General features: G+C 43.4%; 1 non-coding gene across 1 annotated transcript; it reads left to right on the top strand.

Moving 5' to 3' along the window:
• Window positions 1–18,136: 18,136 nt before the first annotated feature.
• On the top strand, window positions 18,137–18,209 carry TRNAG-CCC (transfer RNA glycine (anticodon CCC)). Its single transcript has one exon. It is a non-coding gene; the product is annotated as a tRNA-Gly (tRNA).
• Window positions 18,210–19,253: the final 1,044 nt, after the last annotated feature.

Here is a 19,253-nt window from a genome sequence, read left to right as displayed (position 1 = left end):
GATATGTTAATAGGACCTAGATATATCACAGGACCTAGGCGGACTCATGCCACAGTTTCAATTCCAGGGTCCAAAACTGAGGTAGAACACCATATTCATGAAATTGAGGAACAGAAAAAAAGAGGATGACTGCAAACTACAGCCATTAGAGAGCATCAGGAGCCAGGAGCTAGGAGGAACAGAACAGAACAGAAGCTAAGTGGGGAATCAAGTCAGAAGAATCAGGAGATGGTACAAAACAGATCTAAAGTATCTGCATTTACATGCCACTGTCTGAACATGGCATGGATAGGGTGGGCTGGCTTAAGGTATAGAGTCAGAGCAAGTAGCAGTGAACATGTCGGAGTGAGGAATTTCAGTCAATATGGCCCATAATCCATTTTAATCTATAGGATGCTCATTTGTAGGCTGAAGTTCAAAAAAAATAACAGAGCAGCCTCTAGGTTGTATCATGAATGAATTTACTGATGACATTGATGTCTTCCCTGAAATAAGGACATTATTTCATTAACTTTAGTGAAGTTTTACAGGTGGCAGCAGGAGGAACAGGTGTTCCATAGAGGTGTTGAATCCACCAGAGTCTTTCACAGACAGAGTGGGAATAACTTTCATCTGCATTGCCAACCTCCTTGACCAACACCAACAACATCAACCTTGAAAGATTCAGTGTCCCTCTAAAATTCTAACATGCTTGCTCTATTTGTTGTTGTGATTTTGGTGTTCCAAATATACTTCTTCAGGAGGTAACTTTTGTAATGGCACACTTCCTAGCTTAATCCCTTACCACAGAAATAGTGGAAACTAATATTCAATTGTTGCTTTGTTGCCACTGAAGGTTTGTAATGATATGTTACTCTTGGAAGGAAAATAAAAGATGTTCTCACAAAGACTGGGTATTTTATTTCAGTGAGAGAGGAACATAAAATATCTTCTCAACTTTACCTGTTTGACTACAGTTGACTGAAGTAGTATAAGATATTTACCAAAGTTCTACCATTACTGAGGAATATAAAATCACTGCTATACATACAATGGCCAGTTTCTAGGAAGGAGGTCCAGCAATTACAGTCTCTCCTTTCATCCATAGATATTTGATTTGAATTGCTGTAGTTGTAGGCATATCCTAGTTGTAACACATCTCCATATCCAGGTCAGTTTTTAAAGACTTACTTAGCAGCCACAAGGTATTTCTTAGAAAGAAAAATAAATCTCAAATATTTAGAAGCCATTGAATAAAAAGGAGAGTTTACCCTCAGTTGGTTTCTACAGTTTGGCTAATTGCTCTAAAAATTATTATTATTATTATTTTTTACAAATTTAACACTTTAAATGTATTATGTGACATAACATGACATGACTATCATACTTGAAATATTATACCATTTTCATTCCAAAATCTGAAGATGCCTGACCAGCAATACACAATTGCTTAGGCAAATTTCCAATTGCACTGCAGAGATGAATAATAATAGTGAATATTTAAGTAAAAGTATTATCATCCCACTCTACAGATAAAGGCATGAATCTATAGGGATGTTAAAACATCAATACAAGGGCACATATGTACAAGTAGCATAGCTGAGCTTCAAATCCAAGGCAAAATCCTTAGACAAAGCCTAAGACTTTAACCATGCTCAGTTCAGTTCAGTTCAGTCACTCAATTGTGTCCGACTCTTTGCGACCCCATGAATCACAGCACACCAGGCCTCCCTGTCCATCACCAACTCTCGGAGTTCACCCAGACTCACGTCCATTGAGTCAGTGATGCCATCCAGCCATCTCATCCTCTGTCGTCCCTTTCTCTATAGAACTGTACATTGCATTTTGATCAAAGTCATCTCATGCTTTGAAATTACAGGTCTAGAAATCCTTTCAATAATTTAGATATCTACTCCAGTATTCTTGGGCTTCCCTGGTGGCTCAGACAGTAAAGAATCCACTTGCAATGTGGGAGGCCTGGATTCTATTCCTGGGTTGGGAAGATCCCTCGGAGAGTGAAATGGCAACCCAGCCCAGTATTCTTGCCTGGAGAATCCCCAAGGATAGAGGAGCCTGGTGGGCTACAGTGCATGGGGTCACAAAGAGTTGGACACTACTGAGCAACTAAGCACAGCAATTTATACAGTTAGTTTATGAAACAAGTAAAAACAAGCAAAAAGTGTCTCTATCAACCAATATTTACTGAGTGCTTCCTCTTAGTCTTCTATGTTTCAAACTCAAGAGATCACCATATCCAAAGCACCTTTCAACATATGTTTTCTTATTGTACATCCAGACTACTCGATCCCAGTGTGGCGTCAAGGCAGTTTCTAGGCTTATCCTCTGTCAGTAGGTGAAGAAAATGAGAGCTGAGATAGCTCTCTCAAGGTACCACAAGCAGTCAAACGCTAAGCCAAGATTGGAAGCCAGCTCCCCCAGTTCCAAATCCTGGGCTCTGACCTCAGCCCAGTGAGAACACGCTGCAGATCCTTTGACTTCTTGCCTGGAAAGGTGTCTATGTGCAACAATTCAGTCGAGTCTACGTCCCCACTGTGCCACAAAAGAACTTTTCTGGGTTGCATTCTGACTTTCACGCTTCCTAGGTATTTTTGCCTTTGTGGGCACCTTTTTTCATTAAAAAAAAAATCAAAACATATTTTACTACTGCATTGATGTCAAAATGAATATGTTACAGTATTTTTTTGTGTCATAGTTCAATTTTCTTCTGATTTAAGAAATTGAAGATGTTATCCTTGGATTTCTGAAGCACTGTAGGTGCGTAGGTGCCCAGGCTCCGTGCCTCCTGGGCCTAATGGAGATGATGGCCCTGGATGTGTTTCTGGGGAATGAGAGGAAGCAAGAGAAGGAGGACTTCCTAGACTAGGAGTTCTTAATCTGAGGTAAATGGACTCCTATAACTGAACCCAATTAAGTGACACAGAAAATTCTGGACATATGTAAAGGCATGCACTTTTCTGAGGAGGGGGTGCAGAGTTTACATTAGATTCTCAAGGGGATCTGTGATCCAAAGACAGATTCAGAAGGAGACTGTCCATTGTAATAAAGGTGCACAGAGGAATCCATTGCAAGGCTGTCTTGAGAGAATCTCTATGTCTGAGGATTACAGAAGCGGTTGCATAGGTTTTGATGATCCTTGACTCAAGCATAGATACCGCCCCTTTCCCCATGACACACAGTCATGGTCAAATCTGGAACTCTGTACTAAGACAACCCTGAGGGAACGGTCAGGTGAGAACTCTAGCATCTGAAGCTGGCCTCCAGGATCCCAGGATTAAACCTCCAGTCTACTCCCTCCTCCACCAACTTCTGAGGACAGTGCTGTGAATCAGGAGGACATTTACTCTGAAGCAAGAAAGATCCAAAGGCTGTGAGCTTTGGCTGGGGGACAGTGGCTGATTGTTGGCAGAGTAAGACGTCAGGTGGTGTCACTGGAATGCCCTCAAGCCAGCCCTTGGCAACGGGTCCCAAATTCCTCAACAGAAGGCTCCGTCAACTAAAGGAGCCACAACACCCTTTAGGAAGCTAATAAAGAGCCGCAAACATTGGCAGAGAGAGAACTCACCCACACATTGGCAAGAGCCACAGCCGTGGCCAGGAAAGGCCTACAAAGGCTGATGAGCAGGAGCACAGATGTGGCAGCTGCTAGTCGGGGCCGGCAAGAGGCTGACGGAAGTGACTTTGCTGCTGGCTGCAGAAGAAGGCAAGAATGCCCGCCGTTACAAGACAAGGGGACAGGCTGGAGAGCCCGGGGGCTCCCAACTTTCTGAAGAGGTGAGGGCTCCGAGCCCCACCCCCACTTCCACCACAGGGGACTATCCAAGTGGAGCAGGCAGGGTGGGAGTGGGCAGCCCCACAGGAAGAAGCATTTTCTCAGTGACATTCCCTAGAATGGCTAGGACACAATGAACATGAAAAGCAGAGCCACTTTTCCTCAGTTTTATGATTGCTTTTGAATTCACCATAGGCAATGTACCCTGTCTTCCCGTTACTGCCTGCCCATCACCCGTCCCTCTTTGGTACACCACTGTCCCAGTCCCTGAGGCTGAGCAAGAATGAGGATGAAATGAGCCTACTACTCTTAAGGAACTGCAAAAGAACTCTGACGCTCCCAGAGGGAAGGCCCGGCCATTTGTAGTTCCTCCCACGTTAGGTCACAGGAGGTGAGTGGGCAGAGGCAGAACATGCTGGGTCAAGCCCTGGCTGGAACCATGGCAGCCAGCAGCCCACAGACAGGGAGAGCTCCTTTCTGCTCCCTTCTCATCACTCACTTCAGACACAAAGGACATCAATCCATGTGGGCTGCAGAAAACACTCACATTCGGGCACTGTACCAGATGCTTGGTTCTTCGAGAGCTTACACTGAATGGAAAAATACGAGCAGACCTTTCATCAAGTCCTATTCCAATTATCTCGCCATTGAGGGGGTCGGGGGGCAAGCAAAATTTGCCTTCTTAGCATCCTAATAAAGATCTCCTGTAGAAGTTTCTTCTAATGACTGGGAGAAGTATCTGCCTACTTTCTTTGCATTTTTCTGCTCTCAAGTTGTATTGTCCCCCTGTTTTTATACTGCTTTTCTCCTCTAGCCTCTCCTTGGAAATACAAGTTTCCATTGGAGTGTCTATTTAAATGGATGCTGTATCTCTTTAACTCATACACTAGAAACTTAGAAATCTCTTTTGTTTTGTTTTGTTTTTCATTCCAGGAGGATATTTTGGGAAGAGTGGAAGGGGTGGGGGGAGGAGGACGTTTATTCACTTGTCAATCAAATGTGTATTTGCAAATACTTGGTTCGCATCAAACAGTACAGACTTGGATGGGAAACAAATGTATTATACTCATTAATTTTTTTTTTTTTACAAAAAGATGTGCCAGAGAAAACATATGCATTCATGTGTGTTCAGCTACTTTTATTTTTATGATATGATTTATTCTTTTCTTTTGAAAAATATCCTTTACCTTCGAGCTTATAAAAATAATAAATTATTTCTTTCCATGTCCAAGTTGATTCCCTACTGTTTGATTACTGTTATACAAAAAGGAGAATAAATACAATGTGTGTCATTAAAGTAATTTAGTGCAAATTGGGCATAACACAAAATTACATTATTAACAGCTGTTAAATGACTATAAAATGTAATTAGACACACTCAATTCACTACTCATGAACTGGACCTGATTTCTAAAATATCGATTTGGAACTTTGATGATTCACGACAAAAGAGAACATATTCAGATTCTAAGTTTAAATTCCTGGTAATGGATGTATCCCCCTAAGACCTTTATTGTGATTCCAAATAGGAGGAGGAAACAGTTTTTAAGCACAGAAGGAAGGGGGTGTTGAGTTATCACAGAGGTGCCGGCCGAGTTCCCACTGAATCCCTGCCAGCTGCAGTGAGGCATGAGTTCCTTGGTTAAATTTTAACTCTCGGCTTACAAAGAAGCAACAAAGCCCAGCACAGATAGTTCTCCTATAGCTGTTTATGACCATTGCTCTTCTCGGCTTCCTCCCTTTCTTGGCTGCCTTTTCAAGCCATTTTGTTCATTTGTTTAATACAAAATAATATAATAAAATAAAGTAAAAGAAAGCCAGCAAAACAATATGGAGATGCTCCTATCTGTCCTTTGCTTCTTTAAGGCAGAATGAAAGCAGGGTGACACGATGTCTAATAAATGCTTTGGGATCTTCAAGTAAAACATAGTGGGTGCTCATTCAGAACTCCTTACTCAGTCATCCTGGTCCCTCGTATTCTGTCCCTGACCTATCTTCTCAGTCTGATCTCTAGCTTCTCCTCTCCCCAACCAGGATGCCTGCTGTTTAACCAGATGTTCCTGGGCTCGATGACTCTTCCCTTTTCACAGTTCACTCTTCCCTTCAAGGTACGGTTCCACCTGCATCTACCTTGCCTCCCTAGAGCTTGATTAAATCCCCCGCTGGAGGTCTGCTTTTTCTCCTCAAACTCCTTGTAGCCCTCAGTCTGGGTTTCTTTTATGATCATGGTGATACTGTGTTCTTGGATGAGACAGTAGGATGGTTCAGTGGCTAAGGGCATGGACTCTGGAGTCAAGACAAAACTGCCTTTCAATCCTGTTGCTTCCCATTCCTGGTGGTGAAATTACAGGAAAGTTGCATCCCTTTTCTGAGCTTCACTCTCAGTGTTTATAAAATGGACACCATCATGGTATAGTTTCCTTATCCCTAAATCCTGATGCCGTGAGTTTTGGAATTCAGAAATTTTGGGGATTTTAGAAAGTACGGTACACACTTTGCGTCCTACAAAACACCCCCCACCATGGGTTCTGGGGTAGGGCTTAAAAGCAAACATCTTAGTATTTTAACAGTGAAACAAATGAATAATTACACAAAGTGGAAAAAAATGACAAATAGCCTCATGAAAAAGTTCAGGTCTGCTTTTGCTGTCAAATTAAGTATGAAAAAATCATATGACTCAACTCTGGGTTTTTAAAGTGTTGTATTTTAGATTTGAGGGTAAAGGACTGTGGACCCAAGAGAATTAAATGAAATATGTATAACATCATGGCACCAGCACATACTAAATGCTATGTGAAAGTCACCTATCATTAGCAATCTTTCACGCACTTGGTTTTAACGCCTTACTGGCAGCGAGGTCTTGGAGAGGCAGAGGTTGTGTCTCAAATATCCAATGCTTCACACTGCACTGTAGTTTGTAGGAGCTTAATAAATGACGTCTAACTGCATGAACGACATCACCTCAATGCTTGAAGACATTTCTGGTCACAGAAATGTCTAACTTTATACAAGGATGAACAATCCAAATTCCTCTAAATGAAGTCTGGATCACCAAGGAGTGAAAGAGAGCAAAATGAAGCCACATGGATTTTTTTCCAGGAAAGGCTGGATTGCGTCATTTGTCATGACATCAAGCCACATGACCAGCTTTCACAGAGAGTGGGAAAAGAATGCCGTTGGGATGAAGGGCATGATCCACACCCTGGCAGGGGAGTGAAAGCCCGGGCCGGAGAGAGGCATTTGACCCAGGGGTCATGCGAAGCCGGGGTGGGAACTGAGAGGGAAAGCAGATGACTCCTGGGTGGGATGAGCGCTTCAGTGGCACGAGTTGGTGGTCTGAGGGCAGTTCCCTTCCAAAGGCAGCCGGCACAATCCAGACTAATTGGTCTTTGTTGGCAGCCTCAATGCAGGCCCCCCATTTGAATAGGCCTCCTTCTCTCAGGCTGACACCCCTAAGAGGATTCAGCACTTGTGAGCAAGTTGACCAAGCTTAACTTGAAGCAATAAAAGCTTCGGAGCCCTTCCAAGTTCTTTCCACAAGGAAGAAAGATCTTGCCAACAGGTTAGAGGGGTCTGTCTTCCCTCCACGGGGGAAAGGCCTCAGCAAACCATATGTGAGATATTCATACAGAGGAAGGAAGAAGAGATCCCTGTGGAGAAAAATGAGCTAGCTTCTATATCAGCTGAGATATGGTTTATTGAATGGCAGGTCACTTCGCCTGGATGATCAGCCATTTGTCATATGTGACTAGAGGCCCCTGGGAATCAGAGCCTGGGAATATGAAAGGAAGCAAAGGGAGCTCTGGCCCAGGGAAACCTTTTCCAGCACAAATTCATTCATTAATTCCTCGAAAGCATGCTTTTGTCTTCTAACCTCAAGGCCACCTCTGAGTTCAAGATGGCCCCAAAGCGTGAACCAGTCCTGTTAACAGGACAAAGGCCTACCAAGAGCTAGCTGGTAGAGGGTCATTTCTCCTACAATACTCTGCACAAAAGTAGTCATACTCGAAGAGGTTCTGTATGTACATGAGACTCTGTAAGTACATATTTGAAGAGACTCTGTAAGTTCATGTGGCTTCATTCTGCTCTTTCACTGCTTGGTGATCCAGACTGTCAACTTAGAAGGACTATTTGGAGTCCTTCCAAAGTGAAGATCTTGTAGCTAAAGCTATACCTGGAAAGTCATGAGCCCAGATGCTGCTGTTGTCATTTTAGCAAATGTATATTAATTCAGCTAATCCAGGTGGTTCTAGCCACTTAGCTCAGTGATGTTGTCACTACCAAAACCACTTTTGAATCCCCTTCTGGGGGAGTATTTCCAGTTTGCACCATATTCTTAAGAATCTCTACAATGGTGACAAACCTGTATATTTGGAATTTGGTTTTTGGCTAGAAACCATATATTACCCAAAGACAAAGGTGAAGTAGGTAGTGCAGGAAATTCCATTTGAAAACAGAATAATGAAGAAGCAATGCCTTTCTTGAGTGACTAACCCTATAGAGAGAAGAACGAATGTTTACTAAGCTCCCACCATGTGACAGGTATCTTTATATGGCCTAAATCTCATTTCTTTTTTAAAATAACCACCTTGAGGTGAGTATCATTACTTTCATGTAGAAATTGAGACTCAGAGAACTCAAATAACTCATGCAAGGTCACACAGCATATCAGTAGGAAAGCCAAGATTGATGGCCCTTTCTTCTATTTATCTATAAACTAGTGGGTGCTCTTCCTGTTATAGCATACTGCTTTCTTTGAAAGTCATTAATATAGGTGAAAAGGAGTAGGCCTTTCAACTTTGATACACTCACAGAATGTCTTTATCATTTTTTACATCCTGAGAATTCTTTGATAAATGTGATAATTCTGATGGAAATGACTTATTTTCCTGAATTAATTTGTATTTTAACTTCCAAGTACACCTCACAGTGCTAGTGGTCCTCAGAGAGTTTTCATTCTAGTTGGGAAGAGAGACCCACCCTCCCCCACACCACACACGCACCAAAATCAAATAAACTGATGAAAAGCAAGTAAACAGATACTATAAGTTGTGATGAGATCTGTGAAGAAAACAGCTAAGAGGCTGAGATATAAGGGTGCCTAATTTTTAGGCTTCTCTAAAGCTGACAGGCTGAAAGGACAGACATACAAAGCATGAAAATAAAGAGCATTCCAGAAAAAGGCAATAGCATTTGCAAAGGCCCTGAGGCAGGAAAGAGCTCGGTATGTTCAATGGACAGCAAAAAGATCAATATTATGCCAGTATGGTAAATAAAAGGAAGCAGTGGCACAAGATAAGGCGGAAGGGAAAATTAGAAGCAGATTATGCAAAATTTTCTAAAGTGATAAAGACTGAATTCTATCTCAGATGAAATAGGGAGCCATAGGAGAGTTTGGGGCAAAGGGATGACATGATATGATATTCACTGAAAACAAGTTACTGGCTGAAGTTGTAGAGACGGAATTGGACAGAAGCAAGAGTGGAAGTGGGAAGCCCTTCATAGCAGGTGTAAAGGAAAGTGATCCTTGTGAATTGGACTAGGGGGATCACAGTAGATACGGAGAAAGGGGGATGAATTGGGGAATAAATTTAGAAAAGGATGCAATGGACTTCCTAATGAAATGGATGTGTGGCCTAAGGGAAAGAGGCTTGCATTACTCAGTGAATGAATGGTAGTGCCATCCACCAAGCCAGTGAGGACCGGAAAAGGAGCAACAGCATGTTGAGGGAAAATCAACGCTTCACTCTCAGACTTGCTATGTTTGCAAAGGCTTTTAAATTTCTACATGGAAATGCCAGTTAGGCAGTTGAAGATGTGAATCTAGCCTAAAAATATAAATTTGGGAATCATCAGCATATGTTATTGTTTATAATCATGGGACTTGATGAGATTACCTAGGGAGAGCATGTACACAGTAAAAAGAAGATGGAAACTGACCAAACCGGGAGGTTTTCCAACTTTAAGAGGCTGAGCAGAGGAAGGGAGTCAGCAAAGGAGACTGGGATCACAAAGGAGACTGGGAAGAGGAAAGAGCCTTAATTTCTGACCTCCTAAACTCTAGGACTCCAGAATTCTAGGATAAGGTGGATGGGAGCTGTTACCTACCCTTACAGCACATGGACCTCAATGGTTACTATAAAGTAACAGTGCCTGGTTTTCGTGCTTGATAATCAGTACAGGGTCCTGGCCTCAAACTGTTTCTTGGGGTCAGCTCCTCTGCCAAAATATCTGAGAAGCTCTCTGTATGGTTAGTGTACTTTCCTGGTGCCTTGAGCGTTAGTGAGCCAGGGCAGGAAGTGGCTCACAGGCAACACTGTTAAGTATTGCCAAAGCCACGGCTTTGGGACTTACAAGCATCCATAGGGAGGTAGCACAGAACGTGAATATTCAAAAGATCTAACAAGAACTTGCCCTCTAATGTCCTTAAGAATTCCTCATGCCCACTGGCTGCATCTGCTGGTTGACAGGCCCTGCCCCATACAGGCTGAGCTGATTGTGAAGTGGGGAAGGAGCACGAGCAACTAAGACAAGCCCATCCTAATGTTCACAGCCAAGTGTGAATACAAGCGCTGGACTAGCGTCTAACATTGGCAAACTTGGCCTCAGGCCATGTGGGTGTACAGGCTGACCTCCCCAGAACTGTGTTATATTCACTTATTGTCTGTCTCGTGTACTAAACACGTCCCCTTGAAGCAGGAATCGTGTTCTGACATGTTCCCCACTTTACCCCCCCCATGTCTAGCACAGGGCCTGCTCGTGCTGATGACATGACTTATGACGTGACTCCTGCTTATCACAGCAGTGGGGGCTTGGAATGGGTTGATAGTTGGGCCTGACGGAGAAGGAGGCCAAGTCTATAAATTCCTGGCTTCCCAGAGACCACTAATATTGGGGTTCTCTAGGTGGGCACCAGCTCCAGTGGCTCTACAGGCAGCCTGAACAAATGTATTCATAATGTTTAGCGAAAGGGAGGTGAAGCTATAGACCTGAGATTGGGGGCTGTCCCATGACCATGAGGCCTGACTGTTTTCCAGTGGGGGGTAGTCAGCCTGTACACCCACTCGGCCTGAGGCCAAGTTTGCCAATGTTAGACGCTAGTCTAGCGCTTGTATTCACACTTGGGTGTGAACATTAGGATGGGCTTGTCTTAGTTGCTCGTGCTCCTTCCCTGCTTCACAATCAGGCCAGCCTGTATGGGGCAGGGCCCGTCAACCAGCAGATGTGGCCAACGGGCAGCCCACTTGGGATGCATGGACAGTAGGCCACAAGTTAGCCTTAGATGCCTCTCTGTTAAAGGAGAACAGCTCCGCCCAAAGTAGGGACTGCATGGGGCCCATCTCAAAGCAAGGGGCTCTGACCAAGAGGATCCACAAACATCCTCACTCCAGGCCCAGGCTCTGCTTGACAGTCCGGGGCTAACCTCTTCCTGGCAGAGGGGTCAGCAGCTCCTAGGGGTCAGCAGCTCCCAGGGGGCACTTATACACCCTGAGAGAGATCCGCATGCCTGTTGGGCTTTCCTGAGGGCACTACCTGGCAGCCTATGTGGAATTCCTTTTCTCCACGGCTACAGTCACTTAAGAAACTGAAAGTGCCATTCAGTCCACCTAACACAAGAATAACTAGTTGCTGTGGTCATAAGAGTGTCTAAATATGTGAAGAAGTTAGCAGCACCTAGCAGTTAATAGCATGGGCTTTGGTGCCAGATGGAACTGGGTTGAAATCTCAATTCTACTATCAGTCAGGCTCTGAGCTACTTATTTTATAACATTTCTACTTTCAATGACCATGGGGGGACAACAGGAGCAGGGACCTCCCAATATTGTTGGGAAGCTGAATGTCATAATGTACATACAGTACTTTACCTGCCACACAGTAAATGCTGTAAATACTTTGAATGCTGTAAATAGCTATGATTATCACTATTATAAAAGCAGCAATAGGCATAATGGTCAGCAGTCAGTCCAGCACCAGTCTAACCCAGAATGAAACCCTGGCTCTGCTTTTTTTTTTTTTCACTAGATGACCTTGGGCAAGTCATTTAGCCTCTCTGAGACTCAGTTTTCCTATCTATAATGTAAGGGTAATAAATGTTCTTATCTCAAGAGTTCAACTGTTCTATGAAGATTTAAATATTAATAGGTATGGATGGGTTGGGGGTAAACAAAAGGAAAAACAGAAAAAGGAAAATAAGTTTCAAAATCACTGTATACTATTCATCCCTAGAGAGTTGCAATGCACCTAACAAAGGACTAAGGGCTCTTAACAAGTCCTGCAGCAAAGCAAGCCATTCAGGGTTACATAATTCCCATGTTTCTCCAAATTATGTGATCTAGAACCCCCTTTCATGACACGTATATTAATGCCTGGTAGACTAATACCCAGAGACTACTTAGAAAAATACCCACTACCAAGTAATGTTTCAATCAGTTCAGTTCAGTCGTGTCTGACTCTCTGCGACCCCATGAATCGCAGCATGCCAGGCCTCCCTGTCGATCACCATCTCCTGGAGTTCACTCAGACTCATGTCCATCGAGTCCATGATGTCATCCAGCCATCTCATCCCCGGTCGTCCCCTTCTCCTCCTGCCCCCAATCCCTCCCAGCATCAGAGTCTTTTCCAATGAGTCAACTCTTCGCATGAGGTGGCCAAAGTATTGGAGCTTCAGCTTTAGCATCATTCCTTCCAAAGAAATCCCAGGGTTGATCTCCTTCAGAATGGACTGATTGGATTTCCTTGCAATCCAAGGGACCCTCAAGAGTCTTCTCCAATACCACAGTTCAAAAGCATCAATTCTTCAGCACTCAGCTTTCTTCACAGTCCAACTCTCACATCCATACATGACCACAGGAAAAACCATAGCCTTGACTAGACGGACCTTAGTCGGCAAAGTAATGTCTCTGCTTTTGAATATACTATCTAGGTTGGTCATAACTTTTCTTCCAAGGAGTAAGCGTTTTTTAATTTCATGGCTGCAGTCACCATCTGCAGCTATTTTGGAGCCCAAAAAAATAAAGTCTGACACTGTTTCTACTGTTTCCCCATCTATTTCCCATGAAGTGATGGGACCAGATGCCATGATCTTCGTTTTCTGAATGTTGAGCTTTAAGCCAACTTTTTCACTCTCCTCTTTCACTTTCATCAAGAGGCTTTTTAGTTCCTCTTCACTTTCTGCCATAAGGGTGGTGTCATCTGCATATCTGACATTATTGATATTTTTCCTGGCAATCTTGATTCCAGCTTGTGTTTCTTCCAGTCCCAAACAATATTTAATAATATGCATTAAATCACTTGGAATTAATGTGGTGCCACCAATGTGGTTGGTGGCAGTGTCTTTGATTTTCTCTGCTTGGGTTTTCTTTAGTAGGTAGGCATCTCCAAGGTGCAAGGGGAGGGTCAGTGGGTCTCAAAATTGCTTATCCTTGTAGTCACTGGAGTGAACACTTTGTGGACCACCACATAAGTCAGGCATAAATCAGAGGCCTTAGAAGCTTACGCCTCTTTTCCTTAACTCTCTATTATCCAGGGTTTGAAGCACCAGTAACTCTTATCCAAGGTCAATGGAAAAGATACCAAGGCTAGCAGTGTACCCACCTCACATTCCTACTTGAGGGTTGTTGTTATTCAGTTGCTCAGTCGTGTCCAACTCCTTGCAACCCCATGAATTGCAGCACGCCAGGCTTCCCTGTCCTTCACCATCTCCCAGAGCTTGCATAAACTCATGTCCATTGAGTCAGTGATGCCATTTGACCATCTCATTTTCTGTCACCCCCTTCTCCTCCTGCCCTCAGTCTTTCCCAGCATGAGAGTCTTTTCCAGTGAATCAGTTCTTTGCATCAGGTGGCCAAAGGGCTCAACTGTTATTCCTTTACCCCCACCCACCCCATCCATCCACACAAAGTACCCAGTCACCCCATATCCTCACCCCAGCAGGACAGTCAGTGAATACCCAGTAGAGGGTACCTGTACCCAACCACTGGCCTGGGAGTTGAGAGACCAGGCTTTTCCTCTGGTATGGCCACTAATTGGCCCTGTAACCTTAGAAAAAATCCTAGCAGAGCCCACATCTGTAGGCTTAGACTTCAGACCAGCAAAGTTGTGACGCTGACTTAGATAGTTTCAAAACTTCTGTGTATCTTCAGCCTTAGCATTCGAGATGTACTCTGCCTTAAGACATCCTCCAAACAGGTTAATTTCCTGGCCTGCATTTATCCTTTATGTTGTTCATCATTTTCTATGTTGGGTCCTTCCTTATTTTCTTCGTTTTTCTTAATAGGCACTGTATGTTTTTTCTCACCTATTACCTAATTTCCCCTTCCTTTCGAGACCACAAAAAAAGATCTCCACGCTGTTACAAGGTGGGTCTTTGGCTTGGGTTTCACACCTGAAATTGAACAGCTTTCCTTTCTGGTCCTTTGACCAGGAGCCTCAATTTCTCTAAGGTAGTGGTTCTGTAACTTGAGTGTGCATTCACAATCACCTGGAAGGCTTAGTGGAAAACATTACTGGGCCCTACCCCACAGTTCCTGATTTTTACAAGCTCCAAGGTGATGCTACTACTGATGGTCCAGGGTCTACCCTTAATGAAAGAGTTCCAAGCTGCCACCTTGATGTTCTCACCATCACAGCTTAGTGTCCATGTGGGCCTCAGCTCTAAAGAAGCCCATTGATTTGAATCAGAAACAACAATCAAAAATGCCATTTATTTGGGGAAACCCCATCCAAAAGTGATTTTGATCATGCTGATTGACAGGCAACGTTTTCATGGCACACTTCCAATTCCAAAGCTAACGAGTACACTGGAGTGCCAGTAATGAGACAGTGATGGGAGTGAATAAGCACAGCCTTGCTTTTGCAGATGACAACTAGAAAAGGTTCCTGTGGCATTTTTCTACTCTCCGATCAAGAATATGTCTTGTTGTCTGGTTTGTGGTTTGCTTTCAAATCACTGAGGACCAAAGTGCATGGAGAGGGAGTGTGTGAGATGTGTGCTAGGAAGGAGGTCTTTGGATTTGCAGAAGCCAAGTTTCAGTCCTGGCTCTGCCAGTATCCAGCTACAGGAATGTGGCCAGTCGTTTCCTCTCTCTGGGCCATGCTCTTCCAGCTCTGCAATGAACTCACCAGAAGCATATATTCCATGTAGATTTTAAGAAATGTGGCAAGTTTGGGGAGGAAAAAAAAAAAACAAAACAATTCAGTAGTTAAGATATGTTTGAGACTCACTTCATTTTCTATGCCCTTCTTAGAATGTCACCATGGACCTTGACATAAGGCACCAGTATACCCTAGGTTCATCCACCTCATTAACACTCAGAAGCGTTCCTTTTTATGGCTGAGTGATATTCCATTCTATATATGTACCACAGCTTCAGAGTGAAGTAAGTCAGAAACAGAACAACAAATATTGTATATTAATGCATATATAAAGCATCTGCCTGCAATGTGGGAGACCCGTGTTCGATTCCTGGCTCGGGAAGATCCCCTGGAGAAGGAAATGTCAATCCACTCCAGCACTCTTGCCTGGAAAATCCCTTGGATGGAGGAGCCTGATAGGCTACAGTCCATGGGGTCGCAAAGAGTCGGATACGACTGAGCGACTTCACTTTCACTTTCATATACATATATATGGAATCTGGAAGGATGGTGCTGATGAGCCTGTCTGCAGGGCAGCAGTGGAGACACAGACATAGAAAACAGATTTGTGGACACAGTGGGGGTGGAGGGGGTGGGACGAATGGAGAGAGTAGCATGGAAACATAAACACTACCATATGTAAAACAGATAGCCAGTGGGAATTTGCTATATGACTCAGGGACCTCAAACTGGGGCTCTGTGACAATGTAGAGGGGTGGGATGGGGTGGGAGGTGGGAGGGAGGTTTGGCGGGGGAGCATGTGTATACCTTTGGTGGATTCATGTTGATGTATGGCAGAAACCAACACAATATTGTAAAGCAAATATCATTCAATTAAAAAAAAAAAAGGGCACCAGTAATCTCTGGGTGATCTCTCAACTTGAAAATGCATGGGGTTGAGGAGTTGGCTCTCAAGAACTGCAGCTGACATCACAGAGATTGGGAATGCCTGTGACAGCAGGGGCTCATACCACTCCAGGCAGGGTTCTCTCAGTCTCTGCAACTTAGACAACGCCTTCTGTAGGTGTGTCTTTCCTCACAGTGAAGACTATGTCCATGGAGGCCTAGATCCCACATGGTGAGATGCGGTAGTAGCTTTCTGGGGGTTTTAGAAATAGCCTCAGACTCACACTTTCACTTGGTGCTAAAGAGGCATGGGGTGCCTCCTGCTGGTAGATGATCCTTCACTGTGACCTCATCTATTGCACCTGGGGTTTTCCCACTCACTCTGTACCTTGGCTGTGGTGTTTGCCCATTTCTCACAGGCCTGTCAACTCTATGCAGCTTCAGTGTTCTCCACCCCTCTAGCATGAGTGACTTTGCTATTTCATCCAGCTGATCTCTTAGAAGCATCACTGTGTCCACAGGAAAAAAAACAGACATTTTCTTCTCCACAAAAATAAGTGCAGTTTGGGACACATGCTATTGTAGTTAGTTCAGTATCCATCTCCTCCTAACAAGCTGTAGCAGTCCTGAGGATTGAGAGCATATTTTATCCATTTTCTGAGGAAGACTATTCTGGACTAAGCGCTGTGGAGACTGCAAGTAAAAAGATGAGGAGTATGCAGAGTCTAAAAAGTGGTACAAATGAACTTATTTACAAAACAAAAATAGAAGTCATAGATGTAAAAACCAAACTATGGTTATGGGGAGGGGAAGCAGCAGAAGGATAAACTGGGAGATTGAGATTGACATATACACACTACTATATATAAAATGGTAGCTTGGTGGCAAAGAATCTGCCTGCCAATGTAGGAGACACAGGAAATGCTGGTTTGATCCCTGGGTCAGGAAGATCCTCTGGAGCAGGAAATAGCAACCCACTCCAGTATTTTTGCCTAGAGAATCTCATGGACAGAAGAGCCTGGGGGGCTACAGTCCATGGGGTTGCAAAAAGTCAGACATGACTGAGCATGCATGCATCCATGAAGGACCTACTGTATAGCACAAGGAACTCTACTCAACCCTCTGTAATGGCCTATGTGGGAAAAGAATCTAGAAGAGAGTGGAGATATATATATCACCTGAACTAACATTTTAAGTCAACTAAACCCCAATAAAAATTCATTAAAAAAAAAAAAAAGACGAGGAAGACAGTCAAGAGAGAAATCTGGAGCAGTAAGGAGACAATCACATTGCAGTGTGACATGGATTGGGCAAGAGGGAAGCACACAGTGCTGTTGGAGAATTTGATTGTTCTGGGGTGGGCAGAGAGGTGTTAGGAGTTGGGAAGGCTTTGCAGAGGATGTTCCCTTTATATTAGAAGCATCTGTACTGGATGTAGGGAGGACAAATGGCAATAATACTCTAGTAGAAGCAAAGGTCCAGAGGTCTGTAAGTGGAGAGTATGTAGCTGGAGGGGATCTCAGTCTAAGCACAAGTGGAAAAAAAAGCTAAATAGCAAAACTTCAAATTTTATGACACATGCTAATTCCTGATTTCCTGGAGTGCTGTGCTAGCGATGATTGTTCAAAATTGAGATATAATTCATATACCATAAAATTCACCCTTTTAAAGTATGCAATGTATAGTGCTAGTGTTTTCACAGAGTTGCGCATCTATCACCAGGATCTAATTTTAGGACATTTTAACCACCACCACCCCCTCCAAACCCCCCTATTCATTAAGTAGTGACTCCCCATTTTCCTCTCATCCCAGCCCCTGGCATCCACTAGTGCCCCTTCTGACTCTATGGACTTGCCTCTTTCAGAAATTTCACATAGACAGACTCACATTATGTGATCTGTCTCTGACTTCTTTCACTCGGTGTAATGTTCTCAAGGTTCATCCATGTTGTATTGGTACTTCACTCTTTTTTACAGCTGAATGATATTCCATTGTGTGGGCATACCACATTTTGTTTATTCATCATCAATTCTGAGGAGGCTCTGAGGCCAACTCAAGAGCAGCAGGGAACAGAGCTGTGGCTGTGGATGTCTGCCAAGGCGCTGGGTGAAAGAGGGTGACAGGCCTTCCCACGGGCCACAGATTTTTTTCCTCCTGCTAACAGAGGATTGGTTTATTTGCAACTACTGCCTGATACCCAGTATGATTCAAGAAGTCTAACAAACTGATAAAATTGCATGCTTTAGGAAACATGGTACTGAATAGAATATCTTCGAAGAGATTTCCAGATATGTTCAAGGTCCTAAGAAGTCAGAGTTAGAAGAGAAGGGTGGCCAGGGATCATCTGAGCTCTCCTTTTTGCTTGCTTTTTAAAATAATCAGGGAACTTCCCTGGTGGTCCAGTGGCTAAGACTCTGCACTCCCAATGCAGGGGGCCCACGTTTGATCCCTGGTCAGGGAACTAGATCCCACATGCCGCCACCAAGAGTTCCCATGCCACAACTAAAAATCTTATGTGCTGCAGCTAAGAACTGGTGCAGCCAAATAAATTAGTAAATAGAAAAAAACATATTTTTAGGGGTTTAAAAAATAAATTAAAATAAATACAATTTTTAAAAGTAACCAATGCCACCAATAGCCTTTCTAAAATGACATCATTTCTGTTTTACATAATAGCCTGGAGACTTCTGAACACAGATATTTTCAACAAACCAGGGGAGAATGCCTAAAAACCCTACGACAAGTAGAGATCCAAGTAGATGTGCCAGGAAATGCCAAGGCAAGACAACAGCAAAAGAAGGATGGCCTGGCTCCCTGGTGGCTCTTCACTTCCTGTCCCAGAGTTCTGTGAGGCTCCTGCAACTCTTACAAGGTTAAATCACGAGTGTTTCTATTATTTGCAGCAAGACATCTGAAACTCCTGGGAAAGTTTTTCCAGCCCACATTATTCGGGCTCAGGAAAGCTCTGTAGACTCAAGCCTGTGTTCATGCAAATGACCCCCGGGGACCAGGATTCAGGTACAAATTCAGAGATGCTCATTTATCACTGGTATGTAGAGAATGCTATTCCCCACTTACAAGATCCAGAAATCCTGCTTAAAGATCCACGTACCCATCACTGAACATCCTTAACTTTCTCTTGGAGGGCTCATGATGAATAGACATTTTATAATACTTGGATGGAGGAAAGTGAGAATAATACAAACTTGTTGTTTGAAGAGCTAAACTGTAAGTTAACCCAAAGATGAAAATGATATACAGATTTGGAAATGCAAAATACTAAACAACCAGGAAAACAGTGAGAAAAGTAATCTCCATGCAAAAAGCCCCAGTTCAAGTGGCCTCAAAGGAAAACCCTATAAAATGATCCTGGTTGTGTGCCTCAAACTAAGATGTAAATAAAGACACATAGAAACATACATTGACCTCTTAAAAATAGACTAAATGTGGTGAAAAGAAAACTACATTAAAAAGAAATAATCTCTTTCTTAGTGCCGATAAACTT

Source organism: Budorcas taxicolor, chromosome X, assembly GCF_023091745.1.
Source record: "Budorcas taxicolor isolate Tak-1 chromosome X, Takin1.1, whole genome shotgun sequence".
NCBI classification, from domain to species: Eukaryota; Metazoa; Chordata; class Mammalia; order Artiodactyla; family Bovidae; genus Budorcas; species Budorcas taxicolor.
The sequence above is the reverse complement of the archived record's forward strand: the minus strand, read 5'-3'. Positions and strand labels throughout refer to the sequence as shown.